Here is an 11,332-nt window from a genome sequence, read left to right as displayed (position 1 = left end):
ACGCTGACTTTGTGCAATGATGTGTGAGTATAAATGTATGTCTTTTATGTATTTGTATTGTTCTTACCTTAATGAAGGAGCAATCAAGAGGCTCCGAAACGTCAGTGATTTTCACTACTTACATGCATTACTTGCATTTATTCAGAGTGCCGCCTGCTGGGACTGTTTGTATGAGGCCTACCCATGGCTTTTTTGGATGGCACCTGCACCGCTCTTCACACTATTGGAGTGCCACCCTAAGGGACTTGTTATATTGTTGAGGCAGTTGTTCAGGAACTGCTGAGACTGGGTTTGGGCACCCTTGAATTTTATTACATTTGTCACACATCATTGGAGGTATTGTTTTTCCTGCTGGAGCAGTGAGCACTTTCTGCGAGTATGTCAGAGAGCATGCATGATGGAGATGAGCCTTATGAGGCCATTAATATGGCTCTATTAACACAAGGGAGCACATTAATTTTTTCTGATTCGGATGCTGAAGCTATTTTATATCAGGAACAATTTTGTGATGATGAAGCGATGAAATCACTTCAATTTCTATATCATGATTGGTTGAAAATGAAGCAAAAAGAACTAGACTTCCATTACCATGGTCTCACGCTTAGTGATTACTTTACGCAGAAACACAATCCCGTGGGTTCCGGGTGAAAAATTGTCCCACTATAGGACGACATAACACCAAGCTCTGTAAGAGGTGGATAAGTATCTTGAACAAGTGCAGTTATGACCTTATGCTACTTGTTATTGAGGAAGCGACCCGTGAGTTGGTAGCAGTTAGAGAAAAAGTATCTAAATTTGAACAGGAACATAAACCCACATTTGAAGCTGATACTACTACACCATGGTTAGAGAAACTTGCCAAACAAGTAGCCACTTATAAGCATGTACTGATTCAGTTCAAAAAGTCTAAAATGGCGAAAGTGTCTTTGGACTATGAACAAAATAGTGTACAACTGGGTCAATAATGGACGTAGTGAACCACGCCGTATGAATAGCCATGGATTTCGCAAACCATTTGATAGTTCTGATGGTTCATTATACAATACCAGTGACTCAGATGGTGGCAGAGGTGGTGCAATTAACAGCAACCATAGGATCCCTTTAGGGAGAGCAACCGACATGGAGCCCCCCAAAGAGAACGAGTAGATATACCCGTAGGGGTGGGCAACACATGCGGTTCAGGCCAAAGGAGAGTGGGGAGACCACCAACATTACGGAGATGACAGTGATTAATATTTCATCCCGCATACATTCACCCTTGGAGGAGAGGGTACTGAGCCGTGGATTATCCTACATTCAGATGATTAGATTTGACCCCATGAAGTGGGAAATAGAAAAATATCATCTTACCAGACAGTTGAAATTACATGAGTACTACAAGGGCAATAAAACCAAATTGCAACCATCTGCCCCCTCAACTGATTTATTATCTGCCAATTTACGGAAATTACAACCGAGATCCCAATTTGATCCCATATCTAACAATGCTGCTATTAAGACCTATATTAGAATGTTGGATCAAGATGTGGCATTAATTACTAAGAATGTACTGAATGATCATCCTTCTAGTAATCTTTCTTCTGGTTAATGGGGAGCTTTACATTATTTATCGGAGTATCAAGATGTAGTATTTCGCCCCGCAGATAAGGGCGGGGCAATTGTGGTTCAAAATGTATCTGATTATATGAGTGAAAACGATAGACAACTTGCGGATTGTACAGTTTATAAATTGCTTGATAATGATCCAATGGAATTGTTCTGTAAGCAATTGTGTGAGAGATTAGGTTTTGCTGTCACAAGAGGGTTAATTTCTGAGAAATTATGTGAGGCACTGATTCCCAAGCATCCTGTTATGGCTTTTTTATACACCTTACCTAAAATACACAAACGCCTGGACAATCTCCCTGGCAGACCTATTATATCTGCCAGGGGGTCGTTGTTCCAGGCGGTTTCTGTAATTTTGGATGATATCCTGCAACCTTGTGTCCAGGAACATCCAAGGTTTTTGTTGGACACTACTTCTTTTCTTAATGATGTGCTCAGACTACCTACTATTCCACAGGGAAGTTTCCTGTGTAGCATAGACATAAGTAGCCTCTACACGGTGATTCCAAATGTAGAGGGCCTCAGAGCTGTTAGAAAGTTGATATGTAATAGCACTGTCTACTGTGGTCCTGATGTTGATCTTGTGATCGATTTGTTGGAAATGATCCTTACCAGAATTTTTTTCATGTATAACAACAGGATATATCTACAGCTCATTGGCGTAGCGATGGGGTCGAATGTGGCCCCATCCTACGCCAATGCATTTATGTTTGAAGCTGAACAGGATATCTTCTTTCATAATGTCGGTGTGTCTGGCGATATTTTTTATTATGCCAGATACACAGACGACATACTTTTAATCTGGACAGGCTCTGAGGCGGCATTTAGACTGTTTATGGATGATCATAACAGATCGGATAACCTCATAAAATTTTAATTTAATATCAATGCTAATGTTAATTATTTGGATGTCAGTCTGCAATTGGAAGATGGGAGACTGACTACAAAATTGTTTAGCAAGCTGACAGATAGAAACACCTTGCTACACTTTGGCAGTTGCCATCCAAGATCACTTAAGTATGGTCTGCCATATTCGCAATTCATTAGAGCTAGAAGGATATGCAGTGATGAAAATAATGCATTAGTTGAAATTAACAAAATGATTAGCAAATTCCTTAATAGAGGATATCCTATGAGTATTCTAGAACATTATTAATACCCAGGGGAGATTTGTTGAAACATAACAAAGTGATTAAAGATACCAAACAAAAGTTTCCTTGGGTCAATAACTTTCATAGTCTAAGCAATCCAGTTAGGAATTCAGTGAGGTGACTGTGGCCAATTGTGGGCATGGACCCTGACTTAAATTTACAAGACACTATGATCATGCCTTGCTACACCATTGGACACAATCTAAGAAATTGGATCGTGAAACCTGATATCATGAATGTCATCAGCAGTAAGAGCTTTTTATGCCCGAAACTCCCTTGGGTGTATGACATGTCGGTCCCTGAATGTGGGAGACAGCTTTTGCCATCCATATAGTGGACGTAAATTTAAAATAAAACATTGTGTGACATGCACTACAAAATTCATTATTTATGTTATCACTTGCCCATGCGGACTCATCTATGTCGGTAAGACCGACAGGACATTGAGGGGACGCATGGCATTGCACTGGTCGGCCATTCGGGCAGCTATTTCATCCGGCCATAGCGAACATCCGGTTGTGCGACATTTCTGTCCAAGGGGACATAATCTGGTATCCTTGCAGTACATGATCATTGATCATATACCTGATTCTATACGTGGTGGGGATCGATCACGCAATTTATTAAGATGTGAATCCTCTTGGATTTTTAGGTTGCAATCTTTCACCCCGTGGGGCCTTAATGAGAACTTGGGTCTTCATTGTTTTCTATAATTTAGTGCGTTCAGCAGCACTTGTGTGTAACATACTCTGTGTTGAGTTTAGATGTTTTCTTTTTAGCAATTGTATCTATACTCATGTACATTCATTATTGGCATTATGGTTGATCCAATTCATCGGATGGGATTTTGCTACCATGTCAGTATGGATGTTGAGTTTATTTCTGTCTCCATAGGTTGTTAATAGGGTTTTATTATTGTGGTTTTTTCTACGTGTTTTATATAAGTATCAGGTTGGATGTGGTAGATCATCTGGCATTCATTATTCTATTACTTGTTTGTGAGTGATTAGAATTCAGCTTATTAATGTGCTTTATGTGGTATTGGAGATCATCATGCTTGTACATGTTGTTATATTAATATTATCTTTGTATTTGTAGTCTGGCGTCTGTTGGTTTCCGTGGCAATGGTGATGCTGATGATGGGCTACTCCTCCATGCCAGATCTGACGTGGCTTGCGCGCTGAGAGGAGGGCACGGTGTGATGATGCCATCGATAGGCACCCCGACCTGGGAGGCAGCGTGACGCTGACTTTGTGCAATGATGTGTGAGTATAAATGTATGTCTTGTATGTATTTGTATTGTTCTTACCTTGATGAAGGAGCAATAAAGAGGCTCCGAAACATCTGTGATTTTCACTACTTACCTGCATTACTTGCATTTATTCAGAGTGCTGCCTGCTGGGACTGTATATATATATATATATATATATATATATATATATATATATATATATATATATACATGTGAATACACAGATAATTATATAACATATCTACAGTATATTCACCAGTAATAATTGACAATAATAACTACAGTAAATACAGTTATATAATGATCAATAATAAATAAAAAACAAATACTATCAGTGGTTAAACACCTGTCTGCTGTTTACATGAAAATTACAATCAAACAAAATAGAGCCTACAGTAAAATAATAAATACAAATAAATAATAAATAACCACATAATACATCTCAGTCCTCCTGAATTCACATTTATTCAAGAGCGCCCAAGGAGGAAGAAATTTTGAAAACTTAAATATTAAAAGTTTGTGAAAATGAGAAATAAGGCAAGAGGTTTGAAAAAATAATGAATTAATGAAATGGGAGACTCAAGCATTCAACCACACAGAGGGTTGAACTAATCTACCTCAATTTTGATGCAATCATTCAGTACCTCGGAACTGAGGGTCCTTAATTTGTGTATCCAAAAAATCTCTCTAAGGCAGAGTTTTCTATATCTATTACCTCCTCTGCTTGTGGTTTTCATTTGTTCATTAGTTGTCAGTTTAAGGAAGATAGAAATCCCTAAAAGGATTTGAAGTAAAGTAATTTTGTGTGTAAAGTTAATAAGAAGTCATTTTTATTATTTCTAAATTAATTAATACACTATTGATAATTTTTAAACATAAATATGACAATGGGCTCTTAGCCCAGTTACAGTATCAAGCACATTATTTTTCATAACATGTACTGTACAGATGCAAAAGCAGAAATAACAAATCCATAAAGGGTCAAATGTAGTAATTAAACTTTCTTCAAGGTGTTTTACCATTTTAAAAATAAAACTCGATCAATGTTAAAATGTACTAAACTCTCACATTTTATAAACTCTCACTCTATTACATTTGGCCCATGGTAGTAGATATGACAAACAATATTTCTTATACAAACTAAAACACAATGGTGTCAGTTACTTTATAGAATGTTCTGTTTGTTAGTTTTCATTTTGATCTACAAGTACCACATAAAAAGTACAGTCTACAGGACTGTACAATTCCATCTTACGGTACATTTGTCAATACGGTTTTCAACTATTCCCTATGATCATTATGAATGATATTTGCTGTTCCCTTGGAACAATTTCCTTTCTGACAGCAACATTAATCTATTACAATTAAGTTTCCCAAAGTAAATTAACATCCTCTTATTAGTTAAAGATTTTAGCAATAGAGCATTTAGTGGTCACATAAATGAGCGCATGCAATTATATATAATAACTAAAGATCCCTTTGCAATTCTGGCTCTAGGGCCAAATACTGTATAACTAATCCTCAGTTCTAGATTCTTTATGTTAATTTATCAGATTACTTTTTAATGTTGTTCATATTCTATTGAGCCAAAAAAAACTTATTGTATGTAACTAAGCACATTACAGCTTACTATGTATTGATACAAGTTTTTGTTATTTTATTTTAAAGTTAGCAGTGATTATTCAGTGAAAACAATTATATTTTGGCATATATATTTAAAGAACCTAAAACCATATTTCAGCTTGTTAGATTAAATTCAAAATAATGTAAATAATATATTAGAAGTAAGACTAATTAGAATATTTTTAATATTTAAATATAGAAGTTGCATTAGTTTTACATATTACATGCATGTGCTACATTAATAAACTTTAAAGAATAGCTTTGTGTTTTAACTGGTTTACTAAAGCTAAAAAATGGAAAAGAAGTAGGAAATGTAGAAGGAATATTTTTTTTAATAAAAAATCCAACCAGACTGATCGAGCCGGGACTAGTAACACTATAGCAGAGATGCATTCAGTGAGGGGTTCCCATGTAAGAATTGCAACTACCCCTAAACTGATCAGCCTAGGAATGGAATACCTATGGAAATAATGACTCCACAAAATTTTAGCCCAGCTCTACTAAGTGTAACCAGCCCTGGACAGGCTCTTGTCCAGTGGGTTTGGAGGCAATAAATAATTATTATTAATAAAAATATTAGTATTGGCAGGTAGACTACTGGTCCCAACAAGCCTGCCAATGCATGTTTGCACATGGAGAACCACAAGGACTAGCATCCTTTGGCATCCAGGGCACCCTGGCACCTGTCGTGCACATGTAAAGAAAATACAAAAACAAAAAACAGGAGACACAAAACAAAAGTTTGAAAATTGTATTAACCAATTGCCTGGCATGGTCATATCAGATGTCACCATGCTGGGCTGGACTTTCCTTGAATGGTCACATCTGATGCAACCAGTCAAAAATGTCCATTGGGTGGCTGCTGGAAGATAAACTTTTAGCAGCCTCCAATCTTGTAGGGACCTCCTGGCCCCTGTGCATTCTTGTATCCTCCCCCAGTATTTTCCATGCAGGCAATTACTGTAGAGATTAGTAGCCAACAGGGAATTGTAAAGTCACAATTTTGCAATTATCCAATTATCAATGTTACGATAATTGGAACATTTAAAATTAAATGTTATGTGTTTAAAAATATATTTTTTTTATAAAATTGTGTTGTATAAGCATTAAATAGATGTTCTTGACCTAATTCAATCATAACCCTTCATAAGAAAAAACTTGCCTCAAAATCTAGCTCTAGCTGATTCCACCTTCCTATGATCGGTAAAATAAGTATTTTTCTCATTGCACCAAAACTCTCTTTCATGCAGTTCTAGTTTCCTGCCTGGACTACTGCAAGCACATTAGTTCTGGCATTACTTACACCTACCTTTGCTCATTTCAGTCTATCTACACTATGCATATGCCAGTCTTATTTACCTCTCCCTCCTACATATCCAACTTTATTTTATACCACAGTCCCTCCTGGCCATTCGTCTACTTTATCACCCAACATCAACCAACAACTCATCACCACTATGATCAAAAATGTTTCCATTCTACTCTTCATAAAATTGTTTGAGCCATCATAACTCATTACTCATTTCCTCTGCCCACCCAACTGCCAAGTCTTCCATTTCTCACTCTCCTTGTACTCTCTCCCTCATAGACTGTAAGCCCTTTTGGGATGGTCCATCAACACATGTTCTCTCCTCATAACACTATCCCTCACATCATAGCATATTGCTTGCTGGTGTTTCTGATCTTGTTTCTTCACCACTATGTGGGTACCAGCTAAGAAAGCTGGTGGTTGCCTGATCTGCCTTTGATGATTCTGATATTTCCAGCTTTGTGCTTGGGTGGCGGATATGAGATGCTTTCAGTTGGTGTCTCTAAGCACTGCTAAAGAAGAATTAGCAATCACTTTAACCTGTGTTAGGGAGATGAGGCTTCCTAACCCTGGATCACGGTATGCAAAACACTACTCCTGTTCTTAATTTTCCTTCCAGCCGGCTGGGGAGATGATGAAAACTCAACACACACTTGTGATGAATCCAATCAGCTCTCAGAGGCACATCCCCTTTGAACTGTATTTTATAAGTTCAGAAAACTGCTGTCTCAAACATTTGCCAAAAATGGTTTGACAGAAAAGAATAAATATGATTGATTTCACAAGTACATAGGATGTGTCAATGCATCTTCAGTATGTCTTTTTTTCACAGTGTCCAGACTTGGTATTCTATTCTGGGATCCTTCAGCTGCTATTGTCTTGTAACATGCTTGTTCAGTATAATGCTGGCTTAATCTCTAGATATTTGTGTAAAGGAAAATGGCTTTTTCTGATAAATCATACAGTATGTTTTAAATAAACACTATAAATTATTATAGACTCTCACAATCCCCTCTTTTTATTAAAACATGCTATCTTTCCCTTACTGGAGTCATGGCTTTCATAGTAACTATATTACTTCCATAGGCACCCTATGCAAGTAAATGCAAGCATCTTTCATCACCTGAATACCAAGAATCCCGGTGCATCTTTCCCTAGAAAGAGGGATTTCTTCCAACATCAGTACTACAGAAAACACATTTCTTCTCAGGTGTGATCAATGTAATTCTTTCACACGCTGAACACTTTTCCCATTAGGAGGCACTCTTCTTATGTTTGACAAAGAGAGGGCCTGATTCAGAGCTGCTCGTAAGCGGCCGCTCGTTCATTCTGACCAATGTTTGCACATCTGCACATGCATACGGATTGTAATACGCATGCGCAAACCTGTCAATGTGGCCGAAAATCGTTTGTTCACAATATAGCGAATGCCTGCTATTTTGAGTGACAGAAGGAGGCGTATGTGGGTGGTAACAGGGGAAGGTGCTTGAAAACGGGGGGTGTGGAATTAGATCGCAGGCGTGCTTAAAGGTCAAAACGGGCGTTTTAAGGGAGTGCATAATTAATACAACAGCGTCATTGACCACGTCACTTGTTTTTTTTTTTACCCCAAACTGATCGCAAAAGAGTGGTTGAAGAAACCAGCCACAAGAATAGCAAGCAGTTCATATGCTGTTCGATGTGCTCAATTAATCTAATAAACAGCGGACATGACGTAGGATGCGAGCGGCCAGGGGGCATATTTTTCAAAATTACAACCGCAAGTTTTGCTCGCTCGTTCAGACTTAGAGGCGTGAACAGACCACAATTAGCGAACGGTTCATTTGAATAGCCACCCCTTGTTTTAGAATGAATGACCGCAAATAGCAAGCAACTCTGAATGAGGACCAGAGTCCCTACCATTGCAGATGCTTTATTTACCATTTTCCTAAAATTATAAGATAGATAGCAATTCCACAAAATGAGCAAATTTAATACAATGATTATAACGATTACAGGATGAATGAGACCACTAAACATCCTTTTGACTGAAGGTGAGTTACCTGTGAACACATCCCACCAATGGTGCTGTAAATTATCTTTTAATTGTGTGGCTACTTCCACCAATTTCTCTGCTTCTACAATTGTCTGCATTTGTGCATGATGGGCAGAATAGTTTACTTTCTGTAAGTGGTGAGCAAGTTTTTCTGTATTATTAATGGCATTAATGATACTTTGGAGATTAACTGTAAGGTTATGGGAAGGGATCTCAGTCACCTGAAATTCAAACTGTACATCTTCTTGCCTCTTCGCTTAGAACACCTAAGTAGTGTTCTTCCACCTGAGGTGTGTAATGTTAAATAAGCATCCAGAAAAAAGGATTTGGTAAATTATAGAGGGAAGTTGTATTCATATCATATGTGACTAGGCATACAACCTGAGGCTCTACCTCTATAAACATATCCACCTCTTTATCATGCAATTCCCAGTTGCATACACTGCTTGGGTGTTCTAACTTACAAGGTTCATATAGCTGTGTCTGCTGAGGACATACTAATCCATCATCAGTACCAGTACATAGGGATAAGTCATGTGTCCTATTACTGGTGTCTATGTGTGTACCTCTCATCTGGGGAGTCCACAACTGAGTCCCTCCAGTAGTTGTCCACAAGAGGACTGGTAAGATGAAATACTTACACATAACCTGTTTCTGTGTGACATTATACACATGAATTTCACCCGTGCAAAAGATGTCAGTACACAACATCTTCTTTCCCTGAACTTGTATCCATAACAAAGAAGATATATTAAACATCTTTCTGTATACTTGTTCGTTATCTGTCATTAACTGTGTTTGTGCTTTATCCTTTGGCATATTTTGATGCATGGTTCTGAGGGAACATTCAGTCCAATTAAACAGTTCAGAAACATTTGTTGAGAGGTAAAGTGTGTTAAACAATGTGCTATTGAACACCTGTAAATATTCATTATCCCAAGATATACTGGCTTGTAATGGGTTAAATACTGTAGGCATCCATGTAGCTTGCATGGTAACTAATCTTCTCATATCTTCTCCTGCATTACTCATTTTGCTGGCTAAAGTTTCTATATCTATACTATTAAGCAACCCTATACCTGTACCTGATGCTCCTAACAATGTATCATACCATTCTCTCTTTTATCTGCTATAGCATTTTGGATCTGGGGGGAAAGAGATATTAAATCTTAATATAGTGGATTGACTTTGGGTACCCACATTTACACAAGTGGAGGGAACTTTAACTAGTGAGTCATTCCTTATAGTGGGCTTGCTATTTAGGATGTACATCCTTGTCATTATTACTGAATTATTTGGTAATTGCGTGGTATTATTGCAAACTAGCACTACACCTCTTTCTATAGTTGTTCTGCTTCCTATGGGTATTCCAGGGTCTGTACTATTGACACATTGAATACCCTGTGCCCACATTTTCTTAAATCCTTTATAGCTCATAAACTTATCAGTACAACACTTAATTTTTATTCCACTTATGATAGTAATATTATCATGCTCCATTGGTGCCCAATAGAGATGCCTTATATTATATTGTCCCAAGCTTTTTACATATATCGAGCCTCCTGACCAGGTTACATTAAATCTGTGAAACTGGTAAGTCTGGTTACCATAGACCACCCTAGAGTACTCTATTTGTCCTCCTGTTGTCCCCTGGTGTGTGTGCAATAACCTTAGACTAAGTATAGCCAACATTAGCACACAAAAAGGATTCATGATGGTGGTTCAATCTTGACCGTCAACTTCTTGCAATGTGAGGTGTGTATCCACGTGCTCTTTCCTCCAATTTTCACTGAAGTTGGTGTAGTCAACAGAACCTGATATGGACCATCAAATCTTGGCTCCAGAGACTTTCTGACGTGTCTCTTAGTGTATACCCAATCGCCCGGTTCCAATGAATGTACACCAGGTACTGCTTCTGGGTCTGGAAGGGAGGAGAAAACTAAAGAATGGATGTTATTCACTTGACTACAATGAGTAGCTACATAGTCTGTTAAATATGCATGATTGTGCTGCAACTGTTGGGGGAAATAACACCCTGTCTTAGGAGATCCTAAGAATAATATCTCATAAGGTGAGAACTTATGTTTCTTACTGGGGGTGGTTCTTACTGAATATAAAGCTATGGGCAGACTGTCCACCCATGTCTTGCCTGTCTGTGCCATCATCTTTTGTATCTTTAGTTTGAGGGTACCATTTAGTCTCTCTACATACCCACTGGCCTGAGGCCTATAAGGGGTGTGAAAGGCTTGTTCAATGCCCATATCCTTCATGATATGCTGCATAATTTCTCTTGTAAAGTGTGACCCTCTATCAAACTCTATAGTTTCTGGTATACCATATCTGCAAATTACTTCACT

General features: G+C 37.9%; 1 pseudogene; it reads right to left on the bottom strand.

Moving 5' to 3' along the window:
* Positions 1 to 7,344: 7,344 nt before the first annotated feature.
* LOC148534973 (uncharacterized) lies at positions 7,345 to 10,388 on the bottom strand (annotated as a pseudogene).
* Between the last annotated feature and the right edge of the window lie 944 nt (positions 10,389 to 11,332).

This window comes from Taudactylus pleione, unplaced genomic scaffold (assembly GCF_031769625.1).
Source record: "Taudactylus pleione unplaced genomic scaffold, aTauple2 ptg000061l, whole genome shotgun sequence".
NCBI classification, from domain to species: Eukaryota; Metazoa; Chordata; class Amphibia; order Anura; family Myobatrachidae; genus Taudactylus; species Taudactylus pleione.
Note: the sequence above shows the minus strand (reverse complement) of the source record. Positions and strands in the feature narration are given on the sequence as shown.